Source organism: Typopeltis vanoorti, chromosome 2 (genome assembly GCF_054136105.1).
Source record: "Typopeltis vanoorti isolate ZY-2024b chromosome 2, IOZ_Tvanoo_1.0, whole genome shotgun sequence".
In the NCBI taxonomy this organism is placed as follows: Eukaryota; Metazoa; Arthropoda; class Arachnida; order Uropygi; family Thelyphonidae; genus Typopeltis; species Typopeltis vanoorti.
Window position 1 is genome coordinate 119,597,483 of NC_143550.1, and position 23,022 is coordinate 119,620,504.

Below are 23,022 nucleotides of genomic sequence, written 5' to 3' on the forward strand. Positions count from 1 at the left end.
AAGGCTAATAAGTTTAAAAAAAAAATATGGAATACAGACTTCATTAGAGTGGATCCAAACATCTATTTCATTTCGGATATCATTACAGACCTGGTTGGTTGATAATGCTTCTGCTCTCCAATCAGTAGATCGTGGTTTAGAATCGCACTGTGCATATCGATTTTGTGAATGCTCTGGTGGCAAACAAATTTCATCTTAATATCCACGCTTTCCCTTCAATACGCCTAAAAACGTATGAATCTTGCAATGGTCTTCTACAAGTGGGACGATACGAAAGTAACCTTTTCTTTCTATTCAAATGGCATGCCAGAAAGTTTTACATGTCACCGAGTGACCAGTAGTAGTAGTAGTCTCCAGTTCCATCACAGTTCAACTAGAAACGAATGAGATTCTCTTTTTCCATAACAACGTCGGAAAGATCTTTCTCATCCCGTCCGCAGCACGAATCTAACCCCCCCCCCGACTACATCTATCTGCCATCTGTTTGGTTCTGTGAAGAATGCACTCGGTGGATAGAATTTTGCTGACAAGTAGTTGAAACTAGCTATTCATGAAGAGCTTGGAATCCAGGAGTATAGATAGGGTAAGCATACGGCATTTCACTCAATGATAGCAAAAGTGTATAGAGAAGATGATGGAAGCTTTGTTGAGAGAATGCTCGCAAAAAATGGAGGATTAATCGATGTAAAAAAGCTTAAAAAATCTAAAAATATATATAATTTAAATAAATTATGTTTTCTGAGAGAAGAAAAAAATGAAGCATTACTTTCGTACCCATCATTTACGCTATATCATAACCAAAGTAAGTGTAAAGAAGTAAAGAGTAAGTGTAAGTGTGAATTATTCCCCCCCCGGGGGGATAATTCACACTTACACTTACTCTTTCACACTTACTGTCTTGTGAATTATTCCCCCCCGGGGGGGGAAATAATTCACAAGACAGCATAGCCAGATAGAAATACGTTAATAACAGCTTCATACAAGAACACATTATACAAGATCACATGGTTTGTAATTTATTATTATTATTTAACAAAATTAATTAAGAAAATCAAATGTAGTAGCATTCCTATATCCAGTATGGATTGTGATGTTTGTAAAAATGAAATTTATTATTATTATTATTATATAGATATCTCCATGGAGCCAGAAGACTCATCGTGGATTGTGGCTATGTTATTAGCATTTATTTATTTTTAGCTTTAGACGTTAAGATACCATAATTAAGAGTAAACTGACTGCACGATGAAAGAAAAAAAAACTGGATTGATGACTCCAAGATTTTTTTTTAGTTAAATTTCTTCTGTTCATGAATTCTAAGTTAGCAAATAATATATATATAGTTAATATTTTTCCTAGTATTGCATAATTTTATTTGAAAATAGAAACATATTCATTTAGTAAAATATAAATTTTATTTTATTATTTAAATATCAGTCTCGCATACGAGGGAATACAGAACCTATAGTACATCACAACCGTATGTAGGTTACGGTTTAGGAGGAGAGAAGAAACGTACTGATGTTTTTCTTGAACGGCTGGAGACTGTTGGATTGGATTGTTTGAAATTATAAGTGATTCCATGAAGTCTATGTTTTACGAGATGGAAAAACCTAAATTTCTGGATGAAACCTACTTCTGTATGAGAAAAGTTAGCTCACTTTCAGACAAGTAGAGTATCCCCTTCTGGAAACTCGAATTTTTTTATCCTACAGTTTAATAAGCGACCGCAGCGCTCACACTATGTCAGACAAACTAAATACCTATTAGATTTTAAGGCTATGAGATAGCGGCATTTGTCTGCCATAATCTTTCTCTCTCGGTGAGAAAGTGGTTGGAGTAAGTCTGTGTGAAAAAGGGAGGCTTAATCAGTTAACTGGACTGAGCTTTTCGACAGCATCAAGAAGTTTTAGGATGATTTTCGGTATATTATCTCAAATGTAACAACAGTATAAGGTTGGATGGATATGAAAGTTGTACAGCTGAAAGTAGCGTCTTCTTCAGTGGAAAAGAAAATTTTAAGAGGTTATGGATTTACGTGTCTATCCCAGATGCTAGGAAAGGCTACAGGTAAATGTCAGCCCGAGAAGAAAAAATCTGATTTTTTCTGGTTTAGTAAGTATATCTGCTATAAGGTTAATAATAAAAAGTCAGTGTTAATAACCGAATTCAAATGAAAATTACTCTACAGTTGGAAGAAGCAATTCCAAGCGAGAGTGCCTCTAATTTTGTTTGCTAATTTTATAACCAATAATTGTTCCACAACATTCTCCGCCTTTTAGTCAGCAGATTTAAATTCAGCTGACTCATGTGGTAAAGAGTGGGCCTCACTATGTAACGACAGCGTGAAGGTAGGACAGTTCTCAGTGTTCATCATACACGTGGGCGTGCAATACGAGTATATACTATTTCCACAACACATAAATCCAGACCATCTGAGAATTATTTTACACATGGATGTGCAAATAAATTCTACGATGGGTCTGGATTATTTTGCACACCCATATGCAAAATAATTCCAAGGTAACTTTCGTGAATCACATTTGCTCCCTTTGGAGGTCGTGAATCCCTAGCTTTTGTTGGTGCTCCATACTCCCATTATAATTTTCTATTATATCCCTTTAAGAGGAGAATGCTATATAAAGGTGTGCTTTTTACAAAGGAGATGAAGTACTTCTTATATTGAAATTATTATTATTATTATTATAGTACAACATAAAGGCACAACTTCCCATTTTGCTTTAAAAGAAGCAAAGTTATAATAAATGAGAACTTGCTAAGGATACAAACCATAATGTCATCTAAACTATAACACATTTTCGTACATATATTAACAACATAATGTTAATTGCTTGACCTGTATCGAAAATAGCAAGAACGCCATCTCTGAGGCTAGTGCTAAATTATCATATATTTTTCAAGTAAGGGAAAATCACATTACACTTAACATAGCCACCTTTTATATGAATTTCCTAAACATTATATAAAATAGGAATGTACAACCTCCAAACTGTAAATCAACAGAGTAGAATTAAGATTTCAATTTAATAGTGTTTGTTTATCTTTCAGCGGCTGTTAGCAAAATGTACTCTCGGACGAGAGCTTCTATAAGATTTCATCCAACATAATAGTAAAAATTGCAACTAGAAAGCACCAAATAAATTGGTTTCCTGTTTTTTTTTTTTTTTTTTTTAAGGGATATGAATAATAGACATCACAACAAATTTAAAAAGAAGTACAGATATGATTCAGTAAGCAAAATTTATTATTTTTTTTTTAAATTTCCATATTAAAGTTGTCTTTAGCTCATTCGAGATTAATGTATCCCAGTCTTCTAAAAAAAAAAATAATAAATAAAAAGAAGTTTTTTTTAACACATTTTTAAAGCGAGTTTTGTGTTTTTACTTTTTTTAACATTACCCCTTGCTGAATAAAAGTAATGGATCAATCATTTGGAACCGAGCGAACAGGAGGTCAGATTTAGGCTTAAAATGATTCTTGTAATAAAAGGAGTAATTAGTGGTTTTCTGCAGAGATTACTATCATAACAGCAACACGCTATGATAGTAGTAAACAGAATCTGCGATAATTAGCAGACTTTTCTTATTTTAATAAACGAATATTAAGATTTTAAAATATTACTTCGCTGTCTATAATAAAAAAATGTAAATAAAAGAAAAATTACAAATAGTTTTCTTTTGCATGTGACAACATTCTAGATAACCACTCTTCTTCATAACGTATTATAATTAAAGTATAGAACATATTCATAGCATAATAATACGACATAAAATCAAGATTATAAAATTTAAACAATAAAAAATAAATAAATAAAATCCTTCATAAGAGGGTTACTTTTTAGAACACACACTTATGTATCTTTAAAAATGATCAATATTAAAATAAGATTACATACTTGAAATGCAGGACAACAAAAACGTAATATTAGAATGACTTGAGGAATTGCGAACACTCATATCGCTAACGTGCACTTGCGCAAAAACGAGATACTATTATTCTTGAAGTCATTAAATGAGACATCGCCTGACAAAGTTAACAAAGATAAGTTTTTCCTGTAGATGACGTCATAAGTAAAGGGTTGTGAACCTAAGCGTGCTCGAGTTATCTATCTTAACAATTCATTCCATTGTAGTCAAATGATTCATTACATAGAAAATGTTCGGGAAAAGATCGGCCTTAAAATTAAAATAAAAATCTTAGCTAAAAGAAGTTATCATAACTTTAAAAATGCTCAAAATTTTAACTGCCATATTTGATCAACATTATTAATAATTATAGATTTATTCAAATTATAATTAAAATGTGTTTTAAATATAAAATATTTAAAACAATGTATATTTAAATATGAATACACACTAGATTTATTTAAAACTATTCTTTTAAATAGAATCACGAGATTTTTGGATGATACATACAGCTATTTGTATATTTTGAGAAAGCCTTTGATTCTTTATTCCATCTCATCTTCCCTTTTCGTGTTAGGGTTAATAGCCTGTCATAGCCAAGTAATCTGGTTTATATATATAACGGATTTACTCGGCTGAGAGACATTTTTTTAAAAAAGATTAAATGACTGAAAGCCGAGAGATAAAAGTAAAAAATGCTCTTTAATTAATTAGATTACACGACTAGTTTTCGTCTTCATAGAAGACTTTTTCGGGGACAACTAACAAAAATTGTGAAAGATCAAAAAACTATACATTAAAGCAGGGGTCTCAAACTCAAACGCAGCAAGGGCCAGTCCATTAGATGTATATTAGACGCGGGCCGTATTCAATATTATTCTGTGAACCAAAACATAAACTAAAAAAAGAAAGACTCTAACAAAGGCCCTTTTGTTGCCGGGGCCTTTACGACTTACGTAAACAGTTACACCACCATTTAAATTTATAACCATTTTTATTTTTAAATTTTAAAAATATAACAAGTTTATTATTATTATTCGTGACACCTCCAAGGAGTCCGAAGACTCATCGCGGGAGGACACCTACTATACAACTGTTTCCACCACTACACCGAGCCTCGGCCAATCATCTCCATCTACCGCCCAACACCACCACAACTAGTATTTTTATTTTTTTTTTGTCTGTAAATTGCGTGTGTTCTGAAGGGCCGATTTATCTGTATGTGGGATGAAAAACCCGAGTTTCCGGGAGAAAAAACCCTGCTAGTTTACAAAATATAAGTTCAGTTACATTTGATTCATACTTTAAGAAAATTATTTAAATACATAATTTTGAAATTACAAAAATAAAGATTTTTACCTACGAATCCTTTTTTTTTAATTTGATTTTGATCCTGAAACCTACCATCTTTTCCTCTGTACTAACATGTCAATATCTGCTTTTTCGTTTCGGTTGCAATGTGAAGTATTGCATTTAATCTAGAATCTTTTATCCGTGAGCTAAATTTGACTTATTAAAGTCAAACTCTTATTTATTATTTTATTTATTTTTTTTATTGAGGTAACTTTTTATTAACACACTATTATATTACAATGGTAACCCGTAACTTATTGACACTGTATCACGTGGCTTAAAATGGCTGCGTGACAAGTAACTTCCATTCAGTGTTGCCAACATTTCATGATAGAAACATGGTACAAAGAATTGTAGTAATAAGTTTTACTTTTATTTAAGGCTGTCATAAAACATTTAGAAGTTTGAATTTTTTCTGTTTTAATCCCCGCAGTATGTTAGAAACATCGATTTTTAGAAAATAAATCATTAAGGTCGCGGGCCACAGCCGGCTCGCCAGTTTGCGACCCCTTCATTAAAGCGTCAGCATATTAACATTTGGAGCTGTTCTGTTATCTTGTCATTGTTGAGCGTGCGCATGCGTTCAACATCTCGTGAACGCCAAAGTTGGATGACAGTGCAATGCAGTCTGAGAGATTATAACTGAGGTTGATGTTGAAATGTATGATGGAGAACGATTTCTTTGGATTCCACAATTCTTTCAAATTCATAATAGCATTGAAAGATATTTTCAGATTTGTCCCATAAGGCTGGATGAATGAAGTTTTCTTCATTAGCGTCAGCAGAATTCAGGACATGGTTCGACAGAGCTCTGGTTCTGTCGTATGTGACGTCTTTTTTATGTTCTTCAAGACGCAATTCGATGGATTTTTCCGTCTAGCCAAAATATTGCAGTTGCACCAAATTCGGTAAACGCCGGAATATTTCAGGTTGTTACATTTTTGTTTGGGCCTACTGAGCAAGGATCGGAGTTTCAGGAGAGGAGTGAAAGAAGTCTGGATGTTATATTTTTTAAGAACTTTGGCCAGTTTTGGCGAAACGGAACTGATATATGGTAGAGATATTTCTATCTTCAGTATGGCGAGGAGGTGGATTGAAAAGTAACTTTTGTTTCAACCTTTCAACAAAATGATTATTCGAAACAAAACGTTAATAAGTTACTTTATATTACAAATATATATAATTGTACATTGAATAGTACCACGTTCTGTATACTGAATGCACGAAGCTTAAAAAATAAGCTCACTTTGTTTAAATTATTAACTGGGGAAATTAAACCACATATTGTAAGGATTTCTTAGCCTTGGCTTAACGATAGCTACGATTTATGATTACGAAGTAAGGAATTATATGTCAATAGAGACCGAATACGTAAAAGCAGATCAAGATATATTGAATTTCTATTCGAGACAGGGCTGTACTTACACGTTTCCCGAGACTGGCCTCGCTACAGTGCTATGGGCCCCTCGAATTGGCCCCAATTTTCGGGAGTCCCCAGCTAGAGCCTCGTGCGCCTATACATTAGTAAGGCCCTGATTGGAGAAAGACATTTGAGACCATGAAATGCATAATAAGTGGCATCTGTATATTTGAAGGTAGGAGTATAATAGAAAAGCAAGTAGAGATAATAGCATGAGTCATTTACTTAAAGAAATAAGGACAAGTAAAGTAATATTGCTGGGTGATTTTAATATTGGAAATACTGAATGGGAGAATGAAAGAACTGATAACTTATTGTCGGAGAGCAAATTTCTGGAATAATTTCTTGATAGTTATCTAAAGAACCATCTACGAGAACATATGATAATAGTGTAATGGGGTGGGGGTTGATTTTCTAATGACCACTTCTTGATTACTCAGAATCTCCTGTGTAATAGCAGTCATTTGCTTTAGAAGAGGAATTATAACCAAGGAAGAAAATAAAAAGTTTAAAGGCTAGATTTTTTTTTTTCAAAAAAAAAAAAAAAAAAAAAACTAACTTCGAGAGCAGAATAAAGAAGTATTTAAATAGGTTAAATGAAAACGCAAAATGGATAATACCGACGGATGTCTTGCATAATACACCTGAATCAGCTGGATGAACAATCAAATATTCAAATTGAAAGACGCCAAGAAAATATACAGATAACCAGTGGCGGCTGGTGAAAATTTTAAGTGGAGGTGCTGCATATACAAAATAAAAAAAAATTTCCTAATTAGTAACACCAATTTATTAATAAATAAATTTACATATTAAAATATTTCACCCTCACCACAAACAAACACCAATAATAAAAGTTTCGTATCTCACAGAAATAACGTGCGCAAGCATACCATTTATGTGAGCGACACTGCCCAAACGAGCAATGTCTGAATCACTTGTAACGTGCAATCACAAGCGCAAACGAATATCGGCGAGTCCAGCTGCAATTTGCCGAACGTGATAATCCGACACTGCGTTAGATCGCAGTGTATTTGTTTCGTAATCTAAAACGTTAATCGAACAATTTCAATTATTAACTATTCAATCAGTGTCGAAACATAAGCTGAAACCTTTAATATGTTGTAAGCATTGTTATTATTTATAAACATAAAATTTAATTTTTTTTTTCATTTTTTCTTTGGGGGTGCTGTAGTGTCGCAATGCTTATGTACGAGCCGCCATTGCAGGTAACACTTAATCAGGAATCATAGAACAAGTTAATGGTTTTAATTACCTAGGAACATACTTGACTTCAAATTTAAATGACAGCAACAATAAAACACAGACCCATATCATGGTCAGTGATGAATCCACATAATAAAATTGAAAAAAAAAAAAAATCCTACAACTCTAAAAACAAAATTATACGAAAGTATAATATGATACTACCAACAACAGATCTCTACGGGCAGAAACTTGGACTTAAAAAAAAAAAAAAAAGAAGAAGCAGTGAGGAAACTATTGGCTTTTGAAATGAAATGCTTCAGGAAAATAAACAGACTAAAATAAAATAAATTCGTTTGACAAAACATAAGACTAATGCACAGGTGCTACCCGATTTTGAAAATCCCTAATTCAACAATTCTTATCACAAAAGAAAAAAAAAAAAGAAGTGGTTTGGCCACTTGTGTGAAAGGAACTGGAAAGAACTTCCTCTCCTGATGTTTGAGGACATTATGGAGGATACAAGACCGAGGGGAAAACCAAAATTAGCATGGCATAATGCCCTTAGGACTGCACAGGGCTTTCAAGTTGCTGAAAGAACTTGCTTTGGATAGAGAAGGCTCTTATTTATGAAGGCCTCAACCCATCTTCAGGATGGAATGTAAACACTGGTCAGTTAGTAAAGAAAATACCCTTCAGGGACAAATATTCCTAACGACATAATTCACGGGGAGGAAATGGTTGTTATATTAAATTACTGCAACTGATAAGGTTGGAAGTAGGGATAATATACTGATAGTAAATATGCCCTTGATAGTAAACAGATGTCAGAGTTAATTAATCCACTTCTGATCATCCTTCAGTGAATCGCTGAATTGGTTATTCCAATTCAATAAGAGTAGTTCACCACAAAGTGGAGAATTAAAAAACAGTGAGGCTTCGTATTATAATGAAGAAATGAATTAGGAATTGTATCTAGGATAACCTTGATAGAAATCACTGCTGAGACGCACAGCATGATCTTTCATGGAAATCAATTATGACAAATCTACTTATATTGAAGTCACAATGGAGACAGACATCGGTAATGACTATAGGGAAACAGTTCTTCTTGTATGAGACTTGATAACTTCCCCCGACCCCCTTTAGCTGAAAAGTCTTTAGAAAAATTCTTCACATGTCAGAGAAATTCCTTTTCAGATCTTTCCGTCAGTTTAGCAACATTCGTGATTATTCAGTATATAAACCAGAGCACCCAAACGAAACTTCCTTCGGTCGTGGTAGATCGATGATCATAATATTGCCTCTGCAGTCCGGTGGAAATCGCGTTTACTTCCACAATACCAGAATGGAAAAGAAAAGCCATGAAAGTTCGATTTTAGTCTTTGACTAGAGAAATTTTTTTCTAGGCTTTTCTCCGACTAGTTCCTGAGTTAGTCGATCTTCAGTACAGACAAGTATGGTTCCCCCCCACCTCCACGAAACTTGGATTTTCAATACCGCAGCTAAAAACTACTGTAGAACTCACTAATTTATACCGGTTTGATTTAGGTCTAAGAGATGGCGGCTTTTGCCTGCTCTCACTCCTGAAAGCCTTGATTCATTATTCCAACAAGGTGAGAAGAAAAAGGCATATTTCTTATTATAATAAAATAATATCGATTCGAGTATGACAAATTAACCATGTATAAACTTGTGCCCTGTTAATTTGTTACAATAGGGATTTTTATCATTAATAATCGAGCCTCTCAAGTACAGGACAAGCAATTGTGACAAATTTTATTGGTCTTGTGTACACAAACACAATATTAAACACCTACTTTCTAAAGTGGTTATATTAGTATGCTTTTGGATTTTTCCTATATTAACTTCTAATTCCCAGTGTACAGAATATACCCATGGATCTGTGATGCTATTCTTGGATGGAAGTTCCTAACAGATTCTATATAAACGTGTTCTTTTTTTTTTAATTATTTTATAAAAAGCAAATAAGTTAATTATATAAAAATATTCCTTTATTCATAAAATTTTCCAACGGTTGTGTGCATATTCAGTAGGATTCATTCAAAAGAATAAACAGCATAATCGGAAGCCTATCCATTAAATGTAAACCTGTTAGTTTCGTAGGTGATATGAGGGCAGTACCGTCGACAGGGTGTAGCATAGAGGCAGCCTGGCTTACGGCACGGCTTAAATAAGGGCGCTCGTTCAGCCATATTGCGGTAGGCGCCGTCGCTACGTTAACAGGAATTGCTAGCGCAGCAAGAAGTTTTTCCAAGCTTAAACCGATTAAAAATTATTTGCGAACAGCAATGACACAAGAAAGATTGGTTGATCTAGCAACTATATCGATAGAGGCGGACATAGCTTATAATTTAAATTTAGAAGGGCTTATAAACAGTTTTATTGTGCGATATCCCCGCAGAGCAAACATTTCATTAATATTATTATGTAATCGTTTTGCATTAATGTTTCTCTTGTAATAAAAACAAAATAGCAATTGAAGATTTTCTTCTATTTTTGTCTTATAATCCATTAGGGGCTTAAGTGTTTGCCTCAGGGCGCGATCTAATCTGGCGACGACGCTGTATGAGGGTCTGATTAATCAAAATCCTACTCTAGAGAACAAATATGAAAGCCTCTAATAAACAGGGTGGTGATCACACATTAAGCGATGAAATGCATCAATATAAAGCCATTCACAGACATATTATGTCCAAAGTGAAATTCAAACTGGCCTGCTGATTGCGGTGTGTTGTGCACTTCTCCAACCATGGACAAGTACTCACACTTGTTCATCAAGCATGCTAAAAATGCTGATGACTCGTTGAGCGAAAATTATATATGAATAAAGATTTAAAAAATATATATAATATGTGTTTAATTTTCATTATTATGTCAACTTAGGTCTAAATTAAAATAGTAGGTTTTAAATAACCATTAAGTGAATCGATATCGTGTGCATTTAATCGTCTCGTCATTGTTGTAAATAGACCCGTGTTCTTGTTATCCCTTCCATACTTGCTACATCCGTTTCTGGCAAGTATGGAAGGGAAATCATAAACATACTTGCGGAGTTTTTCTTCCGGAATAATCAATCGTTTATTAATTGCAAATAATAGTTTGATTTATTTGGATTTACGACCAAAGCAAATCAGACAATTAACACTGGCTTCATAGCCTGATTTGCTTTGGCCGTAAATCCAAATAAATCAAACTAAAACCAATTCATGACGGTTGAGCCTTTGAATTAAATGGCAGAAAAACTCGTCTAATGTTGGCAGACTCATCACTTTGACCAAAGGGGAAAAAAAGAAAAAGAAAGCTACTAGTAGATATTTTTCTAAAGAAAGCAACGGAAAGTTGAACTTTAATGTTCGCAGAACTAAGTTTCTAATCGATTTCTTACAAGACTTTCATTATTCTGTATGGGAAAAAAGAATTAATTATCAGACTGCTAATTACAGAAGAATGTTATTAACAATAATAAGGCAAGGCAGTTAACGTACTCAAGGGAGGATAAAATAAATTCATCATGCTTTGCAAGTAACTTTCGCTTAAAAAAATCCCTTTTAAATTGAGGATAATTTGCTTAATTTAAAATTTTCTTCTAATTTCCATGCATTTATTGAAACGCGGCTTAGGATTTTAATATTTAAATTTTAGTAAAATTTTAAATATTAAAATATTTAAAATGCGAAACGCTAATAGAAGCAGCTTTTAAAGCAATTAATTATTACAAATTATTAATAAGTTTATCTCCATCTTAAGCTAGGTTTTCTAATTTGATTGCAAACTCAGAATCAGAATGTAAAAATAAACGAAAAAAAAAAAAAGCTCACTCACGGTATGATAGGTTTTATAAGAAGCCTTTGGTGCAATCCACACACACAAAATTCGAAACAGCATGATGAACAAAGGAAAAATCCGAAGCAATATTATTTAGTGTGTGTGCGCGTTGGGGGGGGGGGGGGGGATAAGGACTTTGCTTACGAAAAAAAAAAAAAATCTTAAAAGAATTTCTTGAAGCCGATAACGAGACTGAAATGCTTTAAAAGTGAAAATGTAAAACGGTAAACAGCACTTTCATAAGAAAATTCTAATAATTGTGATTATTAGCATTGATAGCTAGATTAAATCAGTAGATTAGATTAATAGCTATGACTGTGATTATTGTTCTCAAATTATTCGTATTCCTTGCCATAGTAATCAAGCATTATAGTCTTAGTAACCAGTGCTTTTATCGAACACCGTTTGTCTAGTCACACTGAACTCCGGATAAAAATGTGTAATTCCGAAATGCGAAAGAATAAAAATAAATAAATAATACATAAGTAAAAAGCATACATGACAACTAAGCTTCGTCAGGCTAATAAAACAACTGGAAACTAACAAAAGGTGACAGCGATTTGGCAAAAGATGAATCACTACATGACTCGACATATTAATTTAATGACGATATCTTTTGGATGATAAAGATTAATTTTTTTATTAATAAATAAAATAAACAAAACCAGACGACCCTGTCTATCTCAGTATTAACAATAACAAATTAATTATGGATCGTCCTTTGACTAGTTATGAGGCCAGTGCTGACAATAATAAGTTATTAACCCAACGAGAGTGACGAAGCCGTTTCGTGGAGGAAGGATGAAAGAAGACATAAGTGAGTGACAGATTTTACCACCACTACTACTTGCGACACTGGTATTGAAGCTTGTGTTAGCGAAAGTTGTTGAACCGAGAACAGCGAGTTATTTTCCAAGCGTTAAGAAAAGAGTAAACGGTAAAAACAAGGCAGGGTGGCGTGAGCTGGCAGAGCCGCACAGTTCGAGCGATTCTCCCCAACTCCCTCCACATCCCAGAAAATCATAGTAAGATATAACAATTTTACGATGCAGAAAATTAAAACTGAAGAACTACATTCTGAAAAGAGAGAGAAAGCTTGGATTGGCCCAAAATAACAGTAGAGTCTATTAAACATTAAGGAAAAGATATCTACAAACAATTACGAAATTAACTTTGATCTAACTATTTTGCCACAATACTTCCTATGATTGTAAAAATCTCTAACACATTACTTTTATGCTACAAATCATGCACAATAACAACAACTCTTCTGCTCAAAAAGATAACCTATGTAAAAGAGAAGAATTAATTGGGTGAATAGCCTAAAAATAAAACGGAAGAAAACACTGCTACATCACCACTTTTTTGAAGAAGCAGAAGACTCGATACTTTGTTTCCTATATCTATACCCTAACTGATGCAGTTAAAAGAAATCGCAAAGCTGTTAAATTTCATGAGACTAACTACAATTTGGAAATCCAAATTCTTCATCACAAACATCAAAATTTGTCTGCATATTTTGCGATGCAGAAAATGAAAACTTAAACTCTGCGAGAAAGGGCTAAACCAGAAAAGATCAGATTTTTCTTCTCGGGCTGACATTTACTTGTAGCCTTTCCTAGCATCTGGGACAGACACGTCAATTCATAACCTCTTAAAAATTTCTTTTCCGCTAAAGAAGGCGCTACTTTCAGCTGTATACAGGCCATATTTGCATATGGCTTGACTCGGTATGGTTTCATACTGTCATTCTTGAAGAAAGCTACAAACACTACTAAGAATCAATTTTAAAAAAATTAAATTAGACGAGTGACATTCAGCATTCTTGCTCTCTACAGACCGATCAAGCAAACAGTTTTAGCAACATAAATGTGTAGTCCTTTTTTTTTTTTTTGGATAAGAGACATTTACCAGTTGGCAGAGAATAGTGATCTTGTTGCACCTTCATTTAATATACTTTTCCCTATTCATACCTATAAGCTTTGAAATAAACTATGATAATTGAAATAAAAATAATAGCTGAAAGAACTCGCAACAGCTATACAGGGAATGCTGTAATCTTTGTTGACATCAAGTATAATGCTACTCTCTGTGTAATCAATAATTTCCTATCTATGGTGACATAATAACAGGGAAGATTCAATCCATCCCTTTGCGTGTAAGATTGGCGTTCGATTTGAAGTTTTCTGCATCGCTGCTCATGCTCTGTGGTGTTATCTCTCGAACCTCGACGTTTTTTTTTTTTTTTTCTGTAAGAGATTATTACGAAAAGCAATGAACATCTCTATCTCTACCGAGAATTCCAAAACACAAAAACTACAGTCATTATGCTACAGTATATTCAGTCTCGATTGCACACACACATATAGCTGATGTTTATGAGTAAAACCAACAATTTTTTTTCTTTTTTTTTTTGTCAACCTCAAACACGAGGGATTGCAAAATATATAGTGCATTATTGGCGCGTGTACACAAGTAATTAAGGAGAAAGAAGGGATTGCCTGTTGATGTTCTTCGTGAAAACATGGAGATTAATTCTTGGAAACACAATGTGTGCAAGATGTTCCAAAGAACCGACGTTTATATATATATATATTTTTAAATTAATAAACGATATTATAACTGTTTAGGATTACATCAAGACGGCTAATACTATGAGGTGAGTGTAATGTCTGTTAACTGCATTGCGTGCCTCTTTTTCCAGGAAACGGGGTTAATACTGATAGAATTAATATCAATGTCCTCAGCCTGATATTTCTTGCTTTACCTATAACAAGTTATCCTGATGTCTATAGCAACAGAATAACTTAATTTGTATATATATATATAAGAGCATCGCTGACAATATCGTATATATGAGATTACGAAATAGGCAATATTTTAGCGCACCGAAATTTATAAGAAATTATTCGAGTCAACACTGAGTTGAGTAGTAAATGCTGTGAGGGTTTTTCCGGGAGGAAAAGTTTTACTGCCCACCATTCGCGATCAACAAACTCGCCTGCCGTAGAAAAAGCCTTTAATAGTTTCTTGTTCTTGTCACGAAAGACGCTGGATAAGTCAAGATAAGCTAATAAACTTAGATAAACTAACAACATCAAATGAACATGAAATGGCGGTAAATAAATAAAACATCTAGCTTAACACTAAGATTTAACAACCAATTTTTAGTTTGAATCACAACTGAAGGACAATCAGCCATTTCTAAGGAAGCTGAGTAATTACGCAGTCACTAAGTGTTAATTTAGACCCCTGGCGAAATTAACTTATCCACAGTCGAAATAATAAGGAAGCAAAATCAACCAATAGTGCCACGTTGTCTACCATGAAGGTAGGAAGAAGAATTATTAAGTCTGTGTATTTTTTTTTCTTTTTGTAAAAGTTACGAACCACCTTTCATATTTGCTTCGGTATTTGAGCCGACTGAATTCAGTAAATCTACTTAAATCCCACGATAATTATTATTGTATTTTTATTTTCTTACTGGGCGGCTGGCTGCAAACAACGGCATTTGCAGATTTTGATATTCAGTATTATTATTATTTATTTTTTTCAGGAAATGTAAATCCTACACACAAAAGGCTGATAGCCTATAATAGCAGTTGGTTGGATAAAGGGTAAAATTGGTATATTTGATATTTACAAATATACCAACTATAAAAACTTTTTTTCATTTTAAATTTACAACTTAAAACATAGGAATTATACATTTTAAATTAAATAATTAGTTTTTAGTATTTTCATTAGTAACACCTACAGGTATTTTTTTAATAAATATTTTATGCGATTTTTTTCTGCTTTATAAATTATCAAAACCAAAACCAAATATCTTACAGATTATATCTTTTATATCCTTATAATTGCGTGACCTTATTATGCTCCACTAGCGGATCGACTATCGCGATACTAACTACCTGTTTGTCTTGAAGCAACCTTGAAGTGTCTCAAGCATACAGTGGTTTCACTGCAAAAACATAGAATAACTTGAGCTTTCCAGCTTTGTTACAGTGTGTACCCGTAACTGTTCCAACTGTGAACAATGATTTTGAAGAAGTTAATGTTGTTGAACAGATTGATTATAAACTCAACACGTTACATGATAGTTCATTTTATACTGCAATCTAATTCCAATCATACATTTCATGAGTTCGTAGAGACTTCACTCAATCTTCAAAGATTTAAATTCCGATCAGAATCCCTTTAAATACTAATAATTCAGTTTAAGAGATGCCTAAAGGCAATGACTCAGTATGATACGAATGATATGTGATATAAATTGTGAAGTTCAAGTTAAAATATGTACCTGTATTATTTTAGCTAGAAACTAAAAACTTATGTCTATAATCAAATAAGGAATTAAATTAAAAATACTGTTTTTTCACTTGAACTAATATTCTAGTAGCACACACACACACACACATACATACATGCTTACCTTTACTTACGGAGACAAGGACCTGTTGCGTTGCTGCTGCTGTGAATAGTCAAAGCGTTCGAAAAACAGGTTTCGTTAAAGAAAACACGACGTCTGTACCTTAGGTCGCTAGTAGCGCACGTGGCGACGGTCACCAAGATACCTTTTGGCTGTTGGTTTAAAAAATATAATAAAAATCTGGGAACTAGACTACGTGGGTAGGGCTCTAGTGACGTCAGTAATTATAAAACTCCACCCTTCTTGATGCAACAAGCGGAAAACTTTCTCGAGGTGATCGCGATGGGAAGAGAGAGAGAGAGAGAGAGAGGCTGCGACTATATTAGTAGATCGATGTGGCGTTGCCTAGCAATCTTTTTATTCTGAAGCAGACCAGTATGTCGTTTCCTTCAAACGTGCAATTAGCTGTGTAAGCTAACAGTGTTGGCGTACGAACGTGGGCATACGATGATGGTAGGCATACTGATCGGATTACGAGTTTATCGTCGGCGAAGTAAATGCAAAATATAGAAAAGTGCGCTCATTTCTTTATTATTTACATATATATAAATATTATTACATATTATTTAAATATGTCAAAATACGCAATTATGTTATTTTCTTGAGATGAATTCAAGAAAACTGTGTGCAAATGGGAAAAACAAGGAAGTGGAACTACAGTATTGAAAACGGTAACGCAACAAATTAGTAAGGCTTGGTCAGATATACGTATCTTGTTTTATATATATGTGTGTTATGGGCCAAGTGACTAATAGGTCATTATTCGTAATGCGCGGCCGTTATAAATAATGACTAAAACAGCCTGATAAATATTGATTATTATTAAATTGACCAGACATTATGAATAAAGTTACATTCCCTTTGGGCAATTTGATTTAAAAAAAAAAAAAAAAAGCTTACACTTGCCAAGTCACTTTGGTTTTCGACTCTTTCACTTTTCTATCATTGTCAAATATGCTGATTTTGTAAAAATTTGAGTGACCTGGGAAAAATTCCCTTCACGTCTCCCGACAAAAAGAAATCCGAAGAATCTCTTCGGAGAAAGATCAAGATTTTATTTCGGACAGTATCCCCTACCGCTTCTAATACTGAAAAAAAAAATAATAAAATAAAATAAAAAAAAAAAATCATTATTACACTTTGCCCGATCAGATGATACTGACTCGTCAATGTGATAAATTAATAATTTGTCGAGTGAGCCATGTGCGTGTGTGCAGTGGCGGATTACCCATTAAGGCAATGAAGCACGTGTCTAGGAACCTCAAGCTTTGCCCCCCCCCTCCCCCCCAAGCCAAGACATTTTCCTATAGTGTTTTAAAATAGATTAATTTTTCAGTAAACATCATAAAAAATCTTGATTATTTTAAGCGAATTTTTTTTCAAAACAATTATTACGTTTTAATATGTATTTTGAACAGCGCGCACTATCTACGCTTTAAATAATGCCGCAATACCAATGTCGGCGCTAACTGAAAAATTTTGTATTTTGAACAGCGCGCGCTATCTACGCTTTAAATTAAACCGCATTACCAATGTCGGCGCACGGCGCTGTTGACAGCTTCCAGGTTACGAAAACTGATTGCATTGCACTGATTTTTAGTGTGACTTTTCGTGTTTTCCTTGAGTGTAGTGCAAGTAAAAAAAAACTTTGTAAAATTGTAAAAAAAAAAAAAAAAAACTGATAAAAATAATAAAATAAAAAGTTTTATTATTTATCACCCTTTAATAGGCAGAAAAATCCATTAGTTCAAAAAATTCAAAAGTACCAAATTTCATTTATTTGCCACCTAACTTTTATATTATTATTATTTTGGGGGCCCCAAATATAATTTGCCTAGGGGTCCCAACTATCCTTAATCCGCCACTGCACGTGTGTGTGTGTGTGTGTGTGTGTACATATTTGATGAATCAGGCTTTCCCGGCTATCAGACATTTGAGAAAAAGAAAAGTATATGACTATAAAGCCAAGGGCGAACAAAATAAAAATAAAAATATACACAGATATTTTTGCCAAAATGTCACAAATAGCTTATATAGTTTGCACTGCTTGAAGAAAAAAAATAAATAAAAAATCGCTATCCGTAGAAATGATAATAAAATAACTAATAATAATATAATATTTGAAATACTGTACACACAAAAGTAACTATGATGGGATTGGGTTGTTTGGGATTATGGTTGAAGCAACTAAGGCTATCAGGCGTTTTTTTTTTATATATTTTTTAAATACAATCCTAAGGTCTTCGTCGATACGCTAGGCTATGATAACTGCACGTATTGTCAAGTTTCATCTTTATAGGAATAAAAAGGCCTACACCTCTTGATGAGGGCACTCTCTTCGGTTGAAATGCCCTATAAACGTATTGGTGGTGAAGGTTTTCCCTCGAAACTCGGTTTTTCATCCTACAACCAGGCTAAAAGAACACTTGCAATTAATAGGTATAAAATAAAAATACAAGAATTCACAGGCTCCGATACTTCGTAATTTCAACCAACCTCATAAACTTTCCCTGCTTTTTTGACGGATTTGAACTTTCAATCGAAGAGCAAGACTGATGCCAGAAAGACAGTAGTCATGAGATGTGTCTTTGACTCCATGAGGTCTTGGGGTAATAATAATAATAACATATGACACTAAACTCTTTGCCTCCCTTTTACAGATAAAATAAATGAAATCTGTATCTAAAATAAAGCGCACGCACATGAAATAACAATGCGCAGTGGCATACAGAAAAATAGTTCAATTGGTAGTCAGTGTTCAAGATTTTTTTTTTTTTTTTTTTTTTTTTAACATTTCACAGTTCAATCTGTAGGATTAGAACCTTGTTTTTATGCATCCTGAAAAATAAAAGAACTTCATAAACAATAACCCAAAAATGTGATAAAATAAACATTAAAGTTGTTTTTGTTAAATAACAAATGAAATGCCAAAATGGCATATTTTCAAGGAGGAGAGAGAGAGAATAGGACAGGAGGTGGGGGTATTATTGATGATAGCTAGCTGAAGAACTATAACCAACCAAATTACACGTTAAAGAGGATTTTAGGTCTGGGGAAGATTGTTCATTTGAGTCTATCTGGTGTGAGGTAGATGCTAATAGGACAAATTATATTATACTATTGGTTGCTGCTATGATCCAGGGGCTGTAGATGTCATGCATCAGAAGATTAGCATAATGAGTGCAAGCTGAGCAATTATTATGGGATATTTCAATATGGGACATAGATTGGAGGGAGGAAAGGGGGACATGGCAAGATGGAAATTGAATTTATACAGTTTCTAAGGGATAATTACCTGAAACAACATGTTACAGAGGGGGGGGGAGACCAGGGGTTTCAGAGCGTTGGATCTGGTAATAGAATCAGAAGATATATCCATAACATATCCATATCGAAAGAAATTCATCAAGAAGAAATAACTGAAAGAATGTTGATGAATGGAGGGAAAAAAAAGTCAGGTGACTAATGCAATATATGCAATGTAGATGATACAACAGAGTTGCTTGATAATTACTTTATCATGGTATTTCATTCTGCAAAACATGCTTCATTTCTAAAGGAAGGGCTGAGAATTGGAAATAAATGAAATAGATTTAAAATACCAAGTGGTTTTTTTTTTTTTTTTTTTTTTTTTTTGTATTCATTCAACACATACAAGAGGTCTCAAGACCTATAACATGATAGAACCATGTGTGGGCAAGTGATTAGATATAAGAAAGGAATCTGTTAATGTTTTTTTTTTTTTTCTGAAGAGCTGCAGGTTATACTCATGGGAAAAATGCTTTCAGAGAGAGAGAAAAAAAAAGAGAGGGGGGGGTATACAGACTGAAAATAGAGGATAAGACATTAGTTCAGTGATTTTGGAACTGAACAGTATATGGATGCTAACAGCTTGTGTTCATACATGAATAGGGGAAGTGGAAGCTGGTTCAGCGGAATAGCATCCATGGAAATACCTACAGAAGAAATACAATGCACAGACAGAACATCAGGGAAAGTAACTGATAGGAATCAGCGAGAAAGGCATCATCTATAAAAATATTCTAAGGCTTGGCAGATCTGGGATTTATAAAGTGTTAGGAGATGAGCTGAAAATTAGTAATGTTTAGAATGAACAAGAAAACCAAGTATTTTAGAGGTCAAAGAAGCTATAGATGAGATATGCTTATGCCAGGATAGGTTAGATGTGAAAGTCAGCCCAATTAGAGAAAATTGATCCTGGATTGTTGAGTGAAACATTATCAAAAGTTAGATATGGTATTTTTTCTTGGAAATATAAGGCAGAACTATGTTCTGGTAGCATTAAAATTTATTAAATTACCTTCATCTCACTTGAGAATGGTTAGAAGATCAGTGTATAAGGCATTGGCCCTAAAAGATTTTAAGCTTGAATCATTCTGAATGCTACAAAAGTTCTGTGAATAGAGAAGCGAAATGGAGTGTATTGTCATCAGCAAAGCAATGAACAGGATTGGATGACAGTGAGAGAAGATTTTTGATATATACAGAAGAAGGAGTTCAGGTGAAAAAGTGCACAGAAACTTTGAATACTTTGACACTGATGAAAATATCAGATGACAGGGAAACCATTCACCATAACATGCAATAAACACCTGGAGAGGCTGGCAATCCACTCATATAGGGTAGAATGAACACCATAAGATGGCATAATGGCTTGGAAAGAAGGCCACAATGCTAGACTTGATCAAATGCCTTAGAAATATAAAGGATAATCACATGAGATTCTCCAAATCTTTCCATGGCCTGAGTCTAAAGATACGTAAGGTTAGCAAGGAGATCTGCTGTAGAATAAGAATGCCAAATCCATATTGATGATCACTAACTAATGGATCTCTAAGTAGTGAAGAAGCTAGTTGTTGATTACCCTCAGTCTCACTTTTAAGTTTGAGATGAAGGCAGTGAGAATTCAATGGTAGACACGTATTTCCATTTCAGGAATAGGTGGATAAAAGTTAATTTCCATGGTGTTGGATAGATGCAAGATGAGTAGGACCAATTGGAAAGGTGACATACTCCAAGTATTAATTCTGGGAGTACATCTGGAGCGACATATTCTCAGCCAGAGGACTTATAGAATCAAAGCCATTGATTATTTTTCTGATGTACTGCTGCCAAAAGGTATTGCTGTTCATCATTTTAATGATGATGGGAGGACTAGTCACTAAGGAGTGGAAATGCGGATAAGATATTGCCATTACATAAGGATAGTTCTAAAATGTAGACATCAAATTATAGACTAGAAATTTCTTCGTTAGACTATAATAAATTTAGTTTAATCCTTTATCCAAGAATAAGCAAACAGAGTTTGCGCCTGAAGTATCTTCAGGACTGAGGCAACTCGTGGTAAAGATGGACCAAACTCTTATCGCTCCTTGTCTGAGTATCTCCCATAATGCAAAGCACATCTCCTTGCAGACATATATAATGCTATGCATTAAGGGAAGGGTCACTTCATTTATTGAATGTTCAAGTATAGGTCAAACTCCAAAAACTCAGCGTTGTTCCTCTCAGTAACAGGCTCACCCTGCCACTGAGAACTCTCAGCACCGGTTAGCTTTACACCGTGGCAGGCTCACCCCACCACCGAGCAGAGCCACTCATATCTCGATGGGCAACAGCCATGCCTCAGTTAACTTCACAGCCTACAGCATTGCCATTCATTAACCCCCCCCCCAACCCAGGACCTGGGTGACAGCAACAGCTGAGCCTCAGTTAAAACTTCATGGGCTACTGCATTGCCATTGCTATGCATTAAGGGAAGGGCCACTACCAAGACCGGTTTTGACCATTATTGAGGTCTCGTCAGTGAGAGCCAGACCCAGAAATGGTGATACTAAGGCAGAAGCAATGGAGAAGTCATATTTACCTATACGAGTTGCCAAAAGGTGTACAGCATTATACATGTCTGCAAGGAGATGTGCTTTGCATTATGGGAAATACTGAGACAAGGCGTGATGAGAGCTTGGTCCACCTTTACTACGAGTTGCCTCAGTCCTGAAGATACTTTAGGCACAAACTTTGTTTGCTTACACTTTGATAAAGGATTAAACTATATTTATTATAGACTAACAAAGCGGAAAAAAAACTTCCAACATCTTTCTCTAAATCCAGAGTAATTTAATAATAAAGTGGTACACCTTTTGGCAACTCATATAGGCAAATACGACTTCTCCGTTGCTTCTGCCTTAGTATCACCATTTCTGGGTCTGGCTCTCACTGACGAGACACTCAATAAAGGTCGAAAATGGTCTAGGTAGTGGTCCTTTCCTTAATGCATAGCATTATACATGTCTGCAAGGAGATGTATTTTGCATTATGGGAGATATTGAGACAAGGAGTGATTTGAGCTTGGTCCAATTTTACCACAAGTTGCCTCAGCCCCGAAGATACTTCAGGTACAAATTTTGTTTGCTTGCATTTGGATAAAGGTGCCGGTGCCAAGCCCGGATAAATGGGGAGGGTTGATGTCAGGAAGGGCATCCGGCTGTAAAACTTCAATGCCAGCTCAAACTATGATATGAGTCAAAGAGAAAATGATATAAGGGCTAGGGCATACCCCTTAAGCGACGTGCAGCTACATCGCCCTACAGCTGCGAGAAGTGGACGAGGGCTATTGCATCAAGGGCGGGTGCGGTTAAAGAAGCGAGCCCAGCAGGTGGAGAGGATGTTGCGAGTGGGAACACTGAATGTTGGAAGCGTGACTGGAAGAGGAGAGAGGTGGCAGACATGATGAGGAAGAGGAAGTTGGACATTTTATTTGTGCAGGAGACAAGGTGGAAGGGGGAAAAGGCAAAGGAACTGGGAGATGGATATAA

General features: G+C 34.6%; 1 protein-coding gene across 3 annotated transcripts in view; it reads right to left on the minus strand.

Annotated features, from left to right (window-relative positions):
* LOC150109379 (uncharacterized) overlaps positions 1-16,382 on the minus strand; it is a 78,470-nt gene extending 62,088 nt beyond the window's left edge. Inside the window, exon 1 of one of the 3 annotated variants that reach the window (XM_090407792.1) lies at positions 16,190-16,382. The gene's annotated coding sequence lies outside the window, so the exon portion shown is untranslated. Of the gene's footprint in view, positions 1-3,916; positions 4,010-16,189 lie in introns of those variants that run through there. The other 2 variants (XM_090407789.1, XM_090407791.1) reach the window with 2 other exon arrangements.
* Between the last annotated feature and the right edge of the window lie 6,640 nt (positions 16,383-23,022).